Source organism: Podarcis erhardii (assembly GCF_964252035.2).
Source record: "Podarcis erhardii genome assembly, chromosome: 5".
Taxonomy (NCBI): Eukaryota; Metazoa; Chordata; class Lepidosauria; order Squamata; family Lacertidae; genus Podarcis; species Podarcis erhardii.
The window spans coordinates 36924758-36941578 of NC_138509.1; the positions used below are offsets into that span (position 1 = coordinate 36924758).

At 44.5% G+C, this 16821-nt stretch overlaps 1 long non-coding RNA gene across 1 annotated transcript; it reads left to right on the forward strand.

Moving 5' to 3' along the window:
• Nucleotides 1-1443: 1443 nt before the first annotated feature.
• Nucleotides 1444-6924, forward strand: LOC309341983. Its single transcript, XR_014156633.1, has 3 exons — nucleotides 1444-2217; nucleotides 4159-4232; nucleotides 6025-6924. It is a non-coding gene; the product is annotated as an uncharacterized lncRNA (long non-coding RNA).
• Nucleotides 6925-16821: the final 9897 nt, after the last annotated feature.

Sequence of the window (16821 nt, forward strand, 5' to 3'; positions counted from 1 at the left end):
TTGACTGGGTTGCCCCAGCTACTCTGGGCAGCTTTCAACACACACAAAAGCATAAAGTAACATCAAACATTAAAAACTTCCTGAAAAATAATAATTGGGGGAGTGCCCCACCCCGCATAGTCAATCACATGATATGGTGCACACATACCATTTGAATGGCAATGCCCGTCAACTTTGTGGGGGAGGCAGCCACCTCAAATATTTTATTGGGGAGGCTGAAGGGACCATGACCCCCTAGGAGTTGACTCCCATATCAAGGACACATTTCAGCCAGCCAAAAAAGCTCAAGGATGTTAAGCAGGACAAGTGAGGGGTGTGACCTGGGGAGAGTTATGAGGACCACGACAAGAGAGGTTTGGAGGGCCACATCCAGCCCTTGGAGCCTGAGGTTCTCCACTACTGGATAGGGGAAGTGGGAAAGATGGTACATTTTGTGCCTGGTATGGTCGGATGGTGGTGTCTGGTACACAAACAGCCTGGCTGTACCGCAGCTCACCCCCTCCTCCTAGCCAGGTGGCAAAGGGCCAGGTGACTATAGGGGGCCCTGCCTGCAGTGGAGCAGAGTAGTAACCTCTCAGTCTGCACCTGAGCTGTACATTCTCGCTAATCCCAGGGATGACACAAAAGTGCCCTTTGTAATGTTCATGGCCTCATCTTGCTAATGTAACATATCCCTGTCTGCCAATATTGTAAACTTTCAACAAGGAGACATTGACAATTCTATCTGCATAAGTGCTAATCCACTTCAGTGCCATTCATTTTTGGGAAACAGCTGGTGGGGGTGGGAAAGGAGGAAATAATAAAAAGGTGATTTTGTTGCTGGTGTCAATTGCTTCTTTCAACCAGCCTGCAATGATAAACATGCTTCATAATTTAAGTGACAGTCAAATGCCAGCTAAAGTCATTCTGCCTCTTATTTTTAAATATTCTTTTGCATTTTTGCTTGTGATTTGATTTCTTCTGTTTGATATGGAAGTAAAATGTGTGGCATCTAAAAGATGCAGGCAAATGCTTTGAAGAGTCTCTGCTGTGACATCTAAGTAAAGAAAAGAGAATTTGCAATGCAAATTAACTGGCTTTTGCTATGCTTGGAAATAATCTATATACAATGCTGCATCTTTGCATCAGCCCTGCAACTTTCTAAAGGGCTAAAGGCAGCTTCTCCCCTGAGGTGCCTATTATCATTTTTTTAAAATACCATGAAGTTTCTAATGACACATACAGCATCACATCTAGTTTTGACCCTTAAGCTGCAGAGCATAACCTTATGCGTGTTGAACCAAAATTAAAACCAGAAAGGTAATTCAAAAGTGACTCAAGCTTATCAGTACATCACTTTATGGTTCACTTTAAACTGAGCCAACCTGTTGAAAAGTCCAGCCCAATGTATCTTTAGTCACAAATGCAAGTTTCACCTTTCCCTTTCTCTCATAGGCTTCTGTGACAGCAAAACCGTACAGATTTAATCCATTCAAAAGCATATGAGCAATGAATTTGAAATCTACTTTCATCGGGCGATAGCCTCAGTTTGAATTGTTTCCAGTCTCTAGATATTTGAGCTTCCTTGTTTAAAAAACATGTGAGGAGTTCTATTCTTAGCGACACTTGCCTGTTCCAAAGATGTCAACAATGGTCTAATGACTTCCTGGGCAGGCCACACATCCCAGGCCAAGACCAATTACTGGAACATACCCTCCAACATTTCTCCGTTGAAAATAAGGACGTCCCATTTCATAATGATAATTTTACTATTTATACCCCACACATCCTACTGGGTTGCCCCAGCCACTCTGGGCAGCTTCTAGCATATATAGAAACATAATAAAACATTTTAAAACTTCCCTATACAGGGAGGGGTTAGATAACTCCATACCCTCCAACATTTCTCCAATGCAAATAGGAACATCCCACCATACCATCCAACATTTCTCCAATGAAAATAGAGACATCCTAAGCAAAAGTGGGACATTCCAGGATCAAATCAGAAACTGGGATGGCTCCTCTAAGTCAGGGACCTCCCTGGAAAATAGGGAGAGTTGGAGGATCTGCTGGAAGGAGGAACGGCATTGTTTGGCTTGAGCGTGATGCAACTCAGGCAGGCAGCTTGCCAACATCTGTAGCCTAAACAGAGCAGAGCAAGCAAGTTGCAAGCAGCGAACAGAGAAGGCAACAGAGGAGCATTCTGCTCATGGCTCCCGAAGCAAAACAAAACTGCAAGTATGTCACATTTCCAAAAGTTTTTGGGTCTCATCTATCTATCTTGGGAGACAATTGAAGAATGTGCCTTCGGGGGTGAAGTCAAACCATTGAAGAGTTACAGTGCCTGTTGTGGCTGTAGACTGATATGGGAGAGACATGTTTTGTTTGCTTTCCAAAAGTAATAAAATAAAATAAAATAAAATATTGGGATAAATTTGGCCATTTAACAAAAAATCTTGTCACAAGTAGAGATTTGCTTCAGTATGTCCGATCCTTACAAAAGTTGCTGAATGGTTTTAGGATTAAGTGTTGATTTATGACCTTTCCCCAGAAAAACGACTCTCCCTGCCCAAATAAATCCTACTGATAGTTGTATCATAAAATGTTATTCATCCCCTTTCCACTGCTTTTTGCCTGCCTCTGAAATACATTGAAATGCCTACTGTGAAACTTGTAAATGCATCAAGAAACAAAGCAGCAGGTCTAAAATAAGAAATCTCATAAATTATTGTGGAGCTGGTTCAGCTCCCTCCAGCTAAATCAACGATTGCACTTTAGCTGTACTTGGCTCTTGGTGAAAGAAAATAAGCATTCAACATCTCCATATGAGGTCACACATCACATGGATCAAAATGCAACTTTAGCTGGACTGGGTCCATAAGCTATAACACCCCTCCTCTGTTATAGTATGAGATTCCTGTATGTACCTAGGGAACTCTATCACTAGATCTCAGCCAATGGCTTTTTACTCAGGGGGTGTTCATACTAATGCCACCTCCACATCCAGTGCTAGTTTTTGAAACTACAGTCACATGTTAGCTGCAATCCATATTCATCCTGTATTGCTGTTTGATGCCCCCCCCCCTCAAACCAACTTCAGCCCGACCAGAAAACTGAATGCGGATAAGCAGTAATGTGGGCATAACTAACAGCCACCATACAAGGGCAAATGAGAACACACAGAGAGATAACAGCTTCATGAAGAGTTTGTGGTGGGGAGGGGGAACCAAAACATCATGCACATTGGGTGGAAATTTCCTCACCTTCTTTCTGATGTGAACAAACTGCGAATGCAGTTTGAAAGGCTAATAATCTCTGGAGCAGACTTCAGATTTCATGGGGGAGTCTGCAATGGGGCAAAAGGAATCACCACAAACTTTCACCTTCCTCGTTTTCCTGATGGTTGTTGAACATCACCCTAAGAGTCCATAAATATCCTGAAATGTAATTATTAAATGAAAAATAGAAAAGATTGACAGGGTCTACTGGCTTGACATGATACAAGCTCGCTCTGGAGCATCTGTTACATCATGCTCAGAGAAAGGATCCTGTGGCTGATTAACCCATGTTTCTACTTCCCCTGGCAATGAATTGTTTCCTTAGTACAGGGATGTCCAACAGGTCAATCACGATCTACTGGTAGATCCCCGTGAGGTTTTGGTAGATATCTGGCTCCCTTTCCTTATCTGGCTCCCTTTCCCCTGCCCCCTTGCCCCACCCTCCATTGTTGTATGATCTCTGGAAGACGGAGCTTTCTCTGTGCTGCTGTTTTGATCCATAGCAATCTTTTTGTGAGTGACTTTACCCCCTTTCCCCATGCCTTTAACCCCCCCAAAATAAATCCCCCAGAAGCTTATTTTTAACCCCTAAAAAAACGGGGCTCTACTCCTCCCTAAAAAAAGCTCAGAAACTTTGAGCTGAACCCCCCAAAACAGGGGTAGATCACTACCAGTTTATAATTCTGAAAGTAGATTGCAGTCTCTTGAGAGATGGCCACCCCTGCCTTAGTAGAATGACTGCTTCAATTCTCCACTGGGAAAATGCAAAGCGTTACGTCAGAGGATTTTGGGAATATTATTTCTTATGTGGTGGTTCTTGCTGCAGTAGAAGCCATATAAGAAAACAGTTGTGTGTAGCTTGGAATGACTAATTATTCAAAGGCGATCTTGTTCTTTATAGGTGGAAAGCTGATCCAGCTACTGCGCCACATTGATGGAGGTTCTCCCCATGATCTGAATTATTTCATAGAGAAGGTATTCAGACTATGTTACCAGTAGAGAACTCTGCCTTATTAGGCTGAGACAGGCTTCTCAGAGAGGCTACATTTTTCCACATTCCAAGAAAGATTGTGGATAATCCTTAAGCAGCCAAAAATTACCTTTTATGCAAAGCTAAGCTATAAAATACACATTTTTTCTTTTAAAAAAAAATCCAAATGACATAACCTATTAAGAGAAATGTATCACAACATTGCACAGATGTCAGAGGGGCGACTGTGAGATTTTTGCCTTGCTCTGGCATGTGTGACACAACATGCTTCTTTAAACCATCTGGTTGTAGCTTTCTAAAATTATCCCATGGCCTGGTGCAGTGTTAACTGAGTTAAACTGCTGAGTGGTGTGTCAGCCTTGGCCCGTGTTTCCTTATAGTACTGTGTGTGAGCAGAAGTGTGGTGAATGTTGACATTTACCAGTAATTCTGAATAATTTCAGAGGTCAATGTCAGAACTCTATGGAACACTACAGTGCAAGCATGGGGATCTTTGGCCCTCCAGATGTTCCTGAACTACAACTCCCATCAGGGGTGGTGGGAACTGTAGTTCAACAACATCTAGAGGGTGTGAAGTTTCCTATATATATTTGCTCGAGTGAAGATCGAGGCTGACTAAGTGGCTACAATAAATGTCCAAAAATTATTCACATTTCCCTCATTGACTGTGAATTGGCATTTACTGTGCCATGAACAATAATAATAATAATAATAATTTATTATTTATACCCCACCCATCTGGCTGAGTTTCCCCAGCCATTCTGGGCGGCTCCCAATCAAGTGTTAAAAACAATACAGCAAGTAAATACCAAAACTGAGCTTCATGACACAAACATGTCTGATATTTTCTGCTGGCTTTTCTATCAGTTTAAGAATTGCCAGTGAAATGTTTGGCAGTAAAAGTCACCGAATTCTGGATATTTACTGTAACTCACAAGCACGATCAGACATGGCAACCTGAGGCAGCTGAAACAGAAAGCTTTAAAGAAAGGTTCAGACTGCATGGGTAGGCAAACTAAGGCCCGGGGCTGGATCCAGCCCAATCACCTTCTAAATCCAGCCCGTGGATGGTCCAGGAATCAGTGTGTTTTTACATGAGTAGAATGTGTCCTTTTATTTAAAATGCATCTCTGGGTTATTTGTGGGGCATAGGAATTTGTTCATTCCCCCCCTCCAGAATATAGTCTGGCCCCCCACAAGGTCTGAGGGACAGTGGACCGGCCCCCTGCTGAAAAAGTTTGCTTACCCCTGGTTCAGAGTAATGACAGTGAGATGAGAAAGGGGGAGGCCACACTTCAGTAGCAGGGCACATCCTTCACAGCCAGGAGGTCCCTCGTTCAATTCCTGGCATTTCCAAATAAGGCTGAGAAAGAACTCTGCCCTTCTAACTTTCTAACTACCCCACACAGAGCTACTTCCTTTGTTACCTTAATGGTCCATACTTAGAAGGCCATTATCTCACCAGGAAGCTAGCCTGGCTATTATAGGAATTGAATCCCTACTGGATCCAGGGATTAGAAGGGAGCTCATACACACAGCCTACCTCCCCGCCACTCATAACAATACTTTTCATGGTATCTGAAGAAGTGTGCATGCACACGAAAGCTCATACCAAGAACTGACTTAGTTGGTCTTTAAGGTGCTACTGGAAGGAATTTGTTTTGTTAATACTTTTCATGGTAACAAATAGGGACCATTGGAGTGCAGGGGTAAGCTCAGTACAACTTTCTTCAGAGACTAATAATCAAACCTCATAGCTTTGTATTTCGTTCCTAGAAAAACAAGCTGCACAGGGCAGAATGGTATTGAATGGTATGGAGCCCCTATCACTGGATTAATATTGGGCATTTGCACCAACTGTACAGTATACCTGACTACCTAGAAGGCCTCGCCCATCCCTCCTAGAAGACTCATAGATCAATATTCTAACTGCATGGTATACAGCTCTTCGAAGAAGAGCATAAAACAGCAAATAGACCTCTATTCATTTTCCTGTGTTTTCATTTTTAGCACATGCATTTCTGGGCAGCTCTGACTAATAATAGCTTACATTTCTTTAGGGTTCTATTTCCTCCACAACACTTACTGCTTCTTTTGAATCTTCCAGAAGCAGATATTTCCAAGAATGCATACACATACAAAACCCTCCCAAAGCTGCTGCAACTTTTAAGCTTATTTTCCATATATTTATAGCTTTTACTTTAGAAAGTCCCTTCCCTTAAAGAACATTCCATAATTTCTCCTTCACTAAGCTTTTTACCAAACTGCAAAAAGTCACACCCATCATCACTTCCTCCAGTAGATGCCAAAGAGAAAACACAATCTCTTTTTTCCTCTCTCTTATTCTGACTTAACTGTTTCTTTGTGCTCTTCCAACTCATTTAAGACTTTCCATGTGCACCGTTATTCCTTTCAGAAAGTACAGGTCTGGCTCTCAAGTTCTGACTTTTGCCCTACTAGGAGGGAGTTTCTTTTAATTTGAAAGCGTTGTTAAAATCTTGCTACCATTTCCACGAAGATCATGGCCACTGGTCCCATCACCTCCTGGCAAATAGAAGGGGAAGAAATGGAGGCAGTGAGAGATTTTACTTTCTTGGGCTCCATGATCACTGCAGATGGTGAGAGCAGCCGCAAAATTAAAAGATGCCTGCTTCTTGGGAGAAAAGCAATGACAAACCTAGACAGCATCTTAAAAAGCAGAGACATCACCTTGCCAACAAAGGTCCGTATAGTTAAAGCTATGGTTTTCCCAGTAGTGATGTATGGAAGTGAGAGCTGGACCATAAAGAAGGCTGATCGCCGAAGAATTGATGCTTTTGAATTATGGTGCTGGAGGAGACTCTTGAGAGTCCCATGGACTGCAAGAAGATCAAACCTCTCCGTTCTTAAGGAAATCAGCCCTGAGTGCTCACTGGAAGGACAGATCCTGAAGCTGAGGCTCCAGTACTTTGGCCACCTCATGAGAAGAGAAGACTCCCTGGAAAAGACCCTGATGTTGGGAAAGATGGAGGGCACAAGGAGAAGGGGACAACAGAGGACGAGATGGTTGGATAGTGTTCTCAAAGCTACCAGCATGAGTTTGACCAAACTGCAGGAGGCAGTGGAAGACAAGAGTGCCTGGCGTGCTCTGGTCCATGGGGTCATGAAGAGTCGGACACAACTAAACGACTAAACAACAACAACAACACCATTTCCACATTATAACATAAGCCCATGAGCTCAGTGGTGCCATCAGGGTAGGGTAAGTCCAGGGTCTTGTAGGCATGTGTGGAGCAAGGCAATTCTTCAAGTAAACTGGTTCCAAGCTGTTGAGGGCATTATATATTAATAGGAAACCTTAAATTTGGCTTGGTAACAAATTGGCAGCTAGCTCAGACCTTTGAGCAGAGGTGTAATATGCTGATAGGATCTCACTCCAGTCAGTAATCATCAGGGCCAGTCCAATACATTTTGGTGGCTGAGGCAGACCCCAAAATGATGCTCCCCTCCCTGCCAGGGAATATGGGGTGAGGGAAGATCTAAATCAGGAACAAGGGGCAGGGGGAGAGACTGACATCAGGATCTACTGCTCTGGAGAATCCTGCCGCCGGAAGCAGTCGCCTCACCTTGTCTCAAGGGTGGGCCGGCCTTGGCAATCATCCTGTAGCATTCTGCACTAACTGCAGTTTCCAGACCAGCCACAAGAAATGTCCCATATAGATTGCATTGCAGTAATCCAACCCTGAAGTTACCAGTGCCTGGATTACTGTGGTCTAGCTAGGCTGGCCCAGGAATGGTCGCAGTTGTTGCAACAGCTGAAGCTGATAAAAACTGCATTTGTGTAATTAATATCACATCTAGTTTGGCTCTCGGGCCATTAAGAAGAAGGTTTCTGTAGAGAATCAAGAAAAGGACAGAATCCTGAAAAGAACTTTATAGACCCAGACTGTGGACCCTGCTCAGCTGGTACGATTCAGAACCACACTCTCAGCATCTGTTGTGGTGATGGTGAATAAGAACAGAAAGCTAGCAACTTCCTCTTCTTGGCAGCACAGAAATAGGGATGGGGAGAGAAATTCAGTTCTATCTGCATTTAAAGGTGAGGCAAACCAATACACAAACTAATTCACAATTCCCAAACCAATACGCAAACATTTGCAAAAATGTGTTTTTTAGGCAAAACATGTATATTGGGAGAAATTTGCACTAAAATGCTGAATAAATTACAAACTGGTGTGGAAAACTGAACTTAATATTGGGGAAAATGAGAAACTGAGAGCAATCGGAAGTGACAGTGTCACCCACTGGTATCAGCAACTGAGGGTAGGTGAAGAAGGGAGTGTGTTCATTCTTCAGCACTGAGGATCAAGCTGGAAATATCATAAACTGGTGAGCTATGCTATGTATTCTGAGCTAAAAAGAAAGAAATTAAAATTCATCAACATGATAACCCAAGTTTTGTGCCAAGAAAAAGCAAAGAACCTGTAAAGACTCTTCAAATTAGCATGTTTTTTCTCATGTGTGTTGCATCTTCTACCATTTTGCATAATGTATTCTGTATAATGTATTTATAAAGAACTGAGAAGTACAAGAGGCTATGCAGCACAGTGAAGAGGCACCCTTGATCCCTAGAAATCTTGTTCAGCCCTCTCAGTGGCTTCACTAGACAGTGTTCATAATGCAGGCCTGCCCAAGCCAGCCTGTCTCTTCTTAAGAAGATGACTTTTGTGAACAATGCCGAATTCTGTGGCTACCAAACAACAACAACAACCCATACAAAACAGGCAGAATAGCAGAGAATTCTTCCTAGAGGTGGTGTCCTGAGCACATCCAGCCCAAGTGGCTGGTAGTTTTCTTTATTGACAAAGCATGAACTTACAGGAGCTCCCAAGGTGCACTAAACACACACAAACATGTTCCTGGTGGCTAGGTAGCTCTTACACAGAAGTTGTTGCTGTGATTGCCTCTTCAGCCCCCCCCCCCCCGGTCCTGGCGGACAGTGGGGTAGTGGTGGAGGGGATTCTGCCAGCCCCCTCCCTTCAAGCATTGTCTCTCCCTCAGCTCCTGACACATCCTGTCCTTCCTCCAGCTTCGGCTTCTGTCCTACGTTCCGTACCTCCTTCCCTGTCTCCGACTGCTCAGATCCATTCTCCAGCTCTGGCTCCTGCCTCGTGGGAGGCACAAAACCCAATAAAGCACTACTCCATTCCCTTAGATCAACCTCTGGCTCCAATCAGCAGTGGAGGAAGCCACTTGGGTGCCTGGGGCAGCCTGCCAAGGGGCGCCAGGGGCGGGGCCTCTGGAGTCTGCCTGCCTCCTCCCATTCAGCTGCCCTACAGCTTGGGGGGGGGGAGGCAGCGGGTAGACCGTTTGGGCAGGACAGAGAGACGCATGGCTCGGGCGCACTGCAGGCCCCGCAGTGAGTGCCACCTGGCATTTAGTCTCTCCCCCACCCCCCCGTGGTGACACCCAGGATGGCCCGCACCTACCGGTCCTAACCAATGTTGGTCCTAACCGATGTTGATGACCTGGTTAGTGGGGTAGAAGTGGAAGGATCATTAGGCGCGAGTGATCATGCTCTTCTGAAGTTTACTATACAGTGGAAAGGAGCAGCCAAGCATACTAGGACTTCATAAAACTTAGGGAAGTGCTGGGTGAGATCCCATGGACAGTAATACTAAAAGGAAAGGGAGTTCATGATGGCTGGGAGTTTCTTAAGAGGGAGATAGTAAAAGCACAACTTCAGGCAATACCAATGAGACGGAAACATGGAAGGTGCCTAAAGAAGCCAGGGTGGTTATCTAAAGAACTTTTAACTGAGTTAAGATTAAAAAAGGATGTGTACAAAAAATGGAAAAGGGGGGAAACCACCAAAGAGGAATTCAAACAAATAGCCAGCACGTGTAGACACAAAGTCAGAAAAGCTAAAGCACAGAATGAACTCAGGCTTGCTAGAGAGGTTAAAAGCAACAAAAAAGGCTTTTATGGGTATGTTCGTAGCAAAAGGAAGAACAAAGAAACAGTGGGGTCACTCAGAGGAGAAGATGGTGAAATGCAAACAGGGGACACAGAAAGGGCTGAACTCCTCAATGCCTTCTTTGCCTCAGTCTTCTCCGATAAAGAAAACAATGCCCGACCTGAAGAATTTGGAGCAAATGATTCAGCAGAGGAAACACAGCCCAGAATAACTAAGGAGATAGTACAAGAATACTTGGCTAGTTTAGATGTATTCAAGTCTCCAGGGCCAGATGAACTGCATCCAAGAGTATTAAAAGAACTGGCAGATGTGATCTCAGAACCACTGGCAGTCATCTTTGAGAATTCCTGGAGAACAGGCGAAGTCCCGGCAGACTGGAGGAGGGCAAATGTTGTCCCTATTTTCAAAAAGGGGAAAAGAGAGGACCCAAATAATTACCGCCCAGTCAGTCTGACATCAATACCAGGGAAGATTCTGGAGCAGATCATTAAGCAAACAGTCTGTGAGCACCTAGAAAGGAATACTGTGATCACCAATAGTCAGCATGGATTTCTGAAAAATAAGTCATGTCAGACTAACCTGATCTCGTTTTTTGACAGAATTACAAGCCTGGTAGATGAAGGGAACGCAGTGGATGTAGTCTACCTTGATTTCAGCAAGGCATTTGACAAGGTGCCCCATGATATTCTTGTAAAGAAGCTGGTAAAATGCAGACTTGACTATGCTACCACTCAGTGGATTTGTAACTGGCTGACTGACCGAACCCAAAGGGTGCTCATCAATGGTTCCTCTTCATCCTGGAGAAGAGTGACTAGTGGGGTGCCACAGGGTTCTGTCTTGGGCCCGGTCTTATTCAACATCTTTATCAACGACTTGGATGATGGACTCAAGGGCATCCTGATCAAATTTGCAGATGACACCAAACTGGGAGGGGTGGCTAACACCCCAGAGGACAGGATCACACTTCAAAACGACCTTGACAGATTAGAGAACTGGGCCAAAACAAACAAGATGAATTTTAACAGGGAGAAATGTAAAGTATTGCACTTGGGCAAAAAACATGAGAGGCACAAATACAAGATGGGTGACACCTGGCTTGAGAGCAGTACATGCGAAAAGGATCTAGGAGTCTTGGTTGACCACAAACTTGACATGAGCCAACAGTGTGACGCGGCAGCTAAAAAAGCCAATGCAATTCTGGGCTGCATCAATAGGAGTATAGCATCTAGATCAAGGGAAGTAATAGTGCCACTGTATTCTGCTCTGGTCAGACCTCACCTGGAGTACTGTGTCCAGTTCTAGGCACCCCAGTTCAAGAAGGACACTGACAAACTGGAACGTGTCCAGAGGAGGGCAACCAAAATGGTCAAAGGCCTGGAAACGATGCCTTATGAGGAACGGCTAAGGGAGCTGGGCATGTTTAGCCTGGAGAAGAGGAGGTTAAGGGGTGATATGATAGCCATGTTCAAATATATAAAAGGATGTCACATAGAGGAGGGAGAAAGGTTGTTTTCTGCTGCTCCAGAGAAGCGGACACGGAGCAATGGTTCCAAACTACACGAAAAAAGATTCCACCTAAACATTAGGAAGAACTTCCTGACAGTAAAAGCTGTCCGACAGTGGAATTTGCTGCCAAGGAGTGTGGTGGAGTCTCCTTCTTTGGAGGTCTTTAAGCAGAGGCTTGACGACCATATGTCAGGAGTGCTCTGATGGTGTTTCCTGCTTGGCAGGGGGTTGGACTCGATGGCCCTTGTGGTCTCTTCCAACTCTATGATTCTATGATTCTATGATTCTACCGCATTCCCCTTCCTCTGCCCCTGGCTCCAATACCTCTGCCACTCACTCCTCAGAGCCCTGCCAGTCCCTGACAGGTGGAAATACAATGAGACCTCAAATCTTCATGCCTGTGGTTGATTCCAGAAAACCAGTTTAATGAGCATTCATTCTGATTTGTTTGCAGGGAGGTTAGATGACATTGTGTCAAAGTGCATTTTCCCATCACTTTCCCTGTTACAAAGAGTGCTATCTATGGGGGAAGAGAGGTTTTTTTTAAAACAAGCAGATTTAATTGCGTGGCCTGAATTTGCTGGGATGTGATTGAATCCCATTCCCAAATAGTGACAGTCTGGAAATGCCCTAGGTGCCATTAAAAGAAGAAAGTAAGAGCAGGGAGATAACCTTTTCATCATTGTCTTTAATGGTTTAAATTGAAATGGAAATTCAAAGTGCTGGTTTTGACCTATAAAGCTCAGGACCCCAATACCTCTCCCCATATGAACCAATCTGGACCCTGCAGTCATCATATGAGCAGTGGCATCACAACGGGAGGCAGGGTGGTGGTGCGCCCCGGGTTCCATGTCTACGGGGGTGACAAAAAGTCACCCCACGGGGGCTCACGGCGGCGCAAGCAGCCATCGCGCCACTGCAGCCGCAAGCAGAGTATCCCAGCACCGGCGGCAAACTGCTAAGTACTGTGCAGGTGCAGCGTCACACGCATGCGCTGTACGTAGTGACGCTGCACATGCGCTGTATACTGGTTTGCCGCCGGCACCACTCCAGCGCTATACAGATGGTGCTGGGATCCCTCTGTCGTCACTACAGCCACGGAGGATCCTCTGTTCGCAGCTGCAGCCACAAGCAGAGGATCCCGACACACTGGAGCGGCGCCAGTGGCTATACAGCACATGCGTGGCGTCATTACGTACAGTGCATGCGTCGTACGTAGCAACGCCACACATGCGCCTTACGTAAGAACACTCGCCCCGGGTATCACAATGCCTTCCTTCGCCCCTGCATATGAGGCCCTTCTCTGTGTAACCCTTCTATGGGAGATCTGTAGGGTGGCAACAGAAGAACGTGCCTTTTCAGTGGTGGCTCCCCACTTGTGGAATGCTTTCCCCAGGAAAGCTCGCCTGCTGCCATCAATACATATCTTTAGGCTCCAGCGAAAAACATTTCTTTTCCACCAGGCCTTTGGCTTTTAATTACCTGTGGCCTCCTACAGTAGGTGGGATCTTCTAGTCCTGCCTTTAAAAATATAAATGAGTTTTAGGTTTCCCCCGCCCTGTTTTGTTTTCTGCTGGTTTTAATGTATGTGTTATTTATTGATTGTTTTAAGTTGCTCCAAGTTACTTTTTTAAGGGGGCACTAATAAGTTTACTAAATAAATAAGAATGATAAATAATTGCTACATGTAACTTTAGTAAAGAAACATTAGGCAGCAATAGCAAGGGCAACGTTAGCTATACAGTGTATTGACTGTATGTTCATCCTGTCAGTCACAAGAGATGGCTGAAGTTCTGTCAGTGCCTTCTGTTCCAAGCAGAAGAGATGGCATTCTCCAGTGTTTATCTGCTGAATGCTTCAAATTGCAAAGAACTGAAACTCGATCGCAAAGTTGTCAGCACTCAGGCAAATGACTTCATGAGCATTTTTAAAAATAACGGTGTGCAAGGGCATCAGATGAGTGTGCACTACAGCCTTTTGAGGGAAAGTGGTTTTGAGATGACTGAGATGCTCAGCCCTGGAAATTACCGTGGCTCCTGAACTTGCAGTGTAGGAGCTAATAATAAACACTCAGCACTCGCCCTTTCACTGGCACGAGGGCTAGCTGGTGTTCACTGTTGCTCCCCTTATTGAGACGGCTGACCTCTACAAATTCATCAGTTTGCCCTCTAGGTTGGATGAGTGAAGAAAGAGAAAGACAGTACAAGTACAAGCCACAACTGGTTTTACTCTTGTCCGATATGTGTGCAACTGTGCACATTTGCATTGCCTCAACCCGGAAGTGGCCAAAAAATGGGGCAGGGTAGGAGGTTTATACACGCTCTGCCAACATGACCTCTGTGCAAAACAGCTGTTGCCTGTACACCAAAAGTAAAGACAATGGTTGCCTCCAGAAGACATGACTATTGTGCAATCAGCCTGGATTCTACACATACAATCTACATGGGGGGATCAGACAGTGTAATCAGTTGGTTGTTACCCCACTCTTTCCTCTCGGGTTGCCTCTCAAATTTCAAACAGCAAAACCTCAATTTAAAAAGAAAGATTTGTGTGCAAGAGCACTGTGGTGTAACTTTTTGTGTTGGTGTGGGGATGATCTGTGACATCATGGGGGTTGTGCTTTAATACCACACTTCTGCTACCAAAATGTCAGCGGTGCTTCCTGGCACAATCATGAAACCCCTGGTCTGCTTTACGGCAACCAGTGGCAGACCTAGATTTTGGGGGTCCTGAAGCTTGAACTGTTATGGGGGCCCCTTCACAACCAGCAGTGAGGTTTGGGTAATCACTGTTATCATATTCAATGCTATGTTTAAAACTTACACAACATTACACTGATTATCTAAACCAGAGGTGGTTAACTTGTGACCTTCCAGATGTTGTTGGCCTCCAATTCCTATCAGCTGCAGCCATTATGGCGAATAGTTAGGGACGATGGGAGTTGCCACAGTTTAGCTACCCCTGATCTAAACTCTAAGCTTGATGCAAACTAAGGAAAACTATTAAGGCTGCAGCCATAGTGGAGGGGAAAGTCAGTCTATTGCAGGAGGCCTTCAAAGCTCAGGGGCGTTCTCATCATGTGGCCCAGGGTTGCATGTCCCAAAGGTGAGACAGAATATAAATAGCCTGAAAACCCCAAAAATGCTTTTGGCATACCCCAAAGCAATGCTGAATGGAATTTTGGCCATTTGATTTTGTGCCGTTTATCTGTTGAGTCTTTCTCACTCATTGTTGTTGGGGGTGGGGGTGGGTGGGAATCCTGCATGTTAGCAAAGAAGAACTTCAAAGAGCATTTCCAGATTGCTGGTGTATTTTGCAAATGTAAGTCATGATGACACCCCTAAGCAACATTATGATCCTGATCAAGATTGAGTTACCATTACCAGCACTATGCATCGGGCCAACACCTCCTCCTGAAGAAAAATGGAGTTTTCTCTCGCCCACCACCCTGCAAATTGCTGGCATGGAGGGGTGGAGTCATCAAAATAAGGAAATAGCAGGGCAAAAAAAGTTGAAGTTCCCTTGTGACTCATGCGAAGGGGGTCTCAGTCTGGATCAGCTTTTGTGTTGGGGAGAAGCTAGTTTGCACTGATATTTTGCCGAGTTTGGCCCAAAGTTCCTTCAAATCTTATTTAAAGTGGTACTTGGCTGCTAGTTGGCTGAACAAAATACTCTGCCTAACTCTAACCCTTTGCTGGTAGTTGGAGGTAATCGGTTGATGTTTTCTCAAGAGCTGTTAATGAATGGAGATGTGTTTCTGAACAGGCAATATACCTGCAGAGCTCTGTCTGTGTGAAGAGCTTTGCCTGCTTTGTTTCAGCTGGAACTGGCTAAAACTGAGGCATCTCTGGGGTGCAGCTGTTGCTTTTGGGAGTCAAATGCAGGTTAAGTGGTTGCACCATCGGCCTTCAGGAGTCTTTCTCCCAGAGTGCTCTGCTTGTATATTTGTATTTGTATTATTATTAAATTTGTATACTGTCCTATACTCCTAGATCTCAGGACTGTTCACAACATAAAATCACAATATAAAAAACACAAAATAAGAACAAAAACAAACCAATAACCCCCACCCCTTCCACAACACATTCAAAAGGGCATTTAATGTCAATCAGCCAAAGGCCGGGTTAAAGAGGAACGTTTTTGCCTGGTGCCTAAAGGTGTATCAGCTGAAATGTGTCAGCTGAACCTCCCTGGGGAGATAATTCCACAAGTAGGGAGTCACTGCGAAGGAAAAAGCCTGTTCTCATGTTGCCATCCTCCAGACTTCTCACGGAGAAGGCACGTGAATAAGAGTCTCAGAGTCTGGGTAGGTTCATATGGAGAGAGACAGTCCTTGAAATATTGCGGTCCTGAGCAAATATTACGAAGACACTGCAAGTCTGCAGAGCTCTCACAGTCAAAGAAACAAATCCTTTGTCATGTTTCCACTGGACTTCCCACTGCTATGGGAAGCAGGGAGCGATTTAATGGCATTTTCATTGCAAGCAGATTGAAGCTCTTTGTTGTTAAAAAGAACCTTTTGGTTAAAGGAAATTTGCTTCCTAAGCCTTGCTGATGGAAGAATAAATGAGCCTTTCATTTGCTAACACTTTCAGTGCATTTTCGCTGATGCATCACAGTTCATGAATTCTTTGTCCGTCCACAGGTTGGCCAGATGCCAAGCTTATGCAAACAGTTGTAGCAGCAACTTCAATCTGCAATTTGCCATCTGAGTGACGCAGACTTATTTTAGTCTCTTCAAACCCATCTTTCCTTATGAGCTCATATCTGTGGCTCCTGACAGATCTGAAAGTGGCCATCTGCCAGCAGCACAACTATGCTAGGAAAAATGATGTATTTTAAAGTCAAAGTGGCAAAAAAACCCTCCTGAAATTCCATGTGCAGCCATAGAAAAACAAAATCTTCTGGAGGAGCTGGCCAAGGTGAAAATTTGAAACCAATGTTACAGAACAGGTGTATTCTGTGCCCACCTTAATTCAGAATCTAAGACTTCAGCCAAATTATTTTTGTTTTTTTAAGATGATAAATGCAGACAGAGTTTGCTATTCATGTATTGTTTTGAGATTTTATACAAGTATTTTTCCTCTTTTGAGTCATCAAGGAAGCATAGC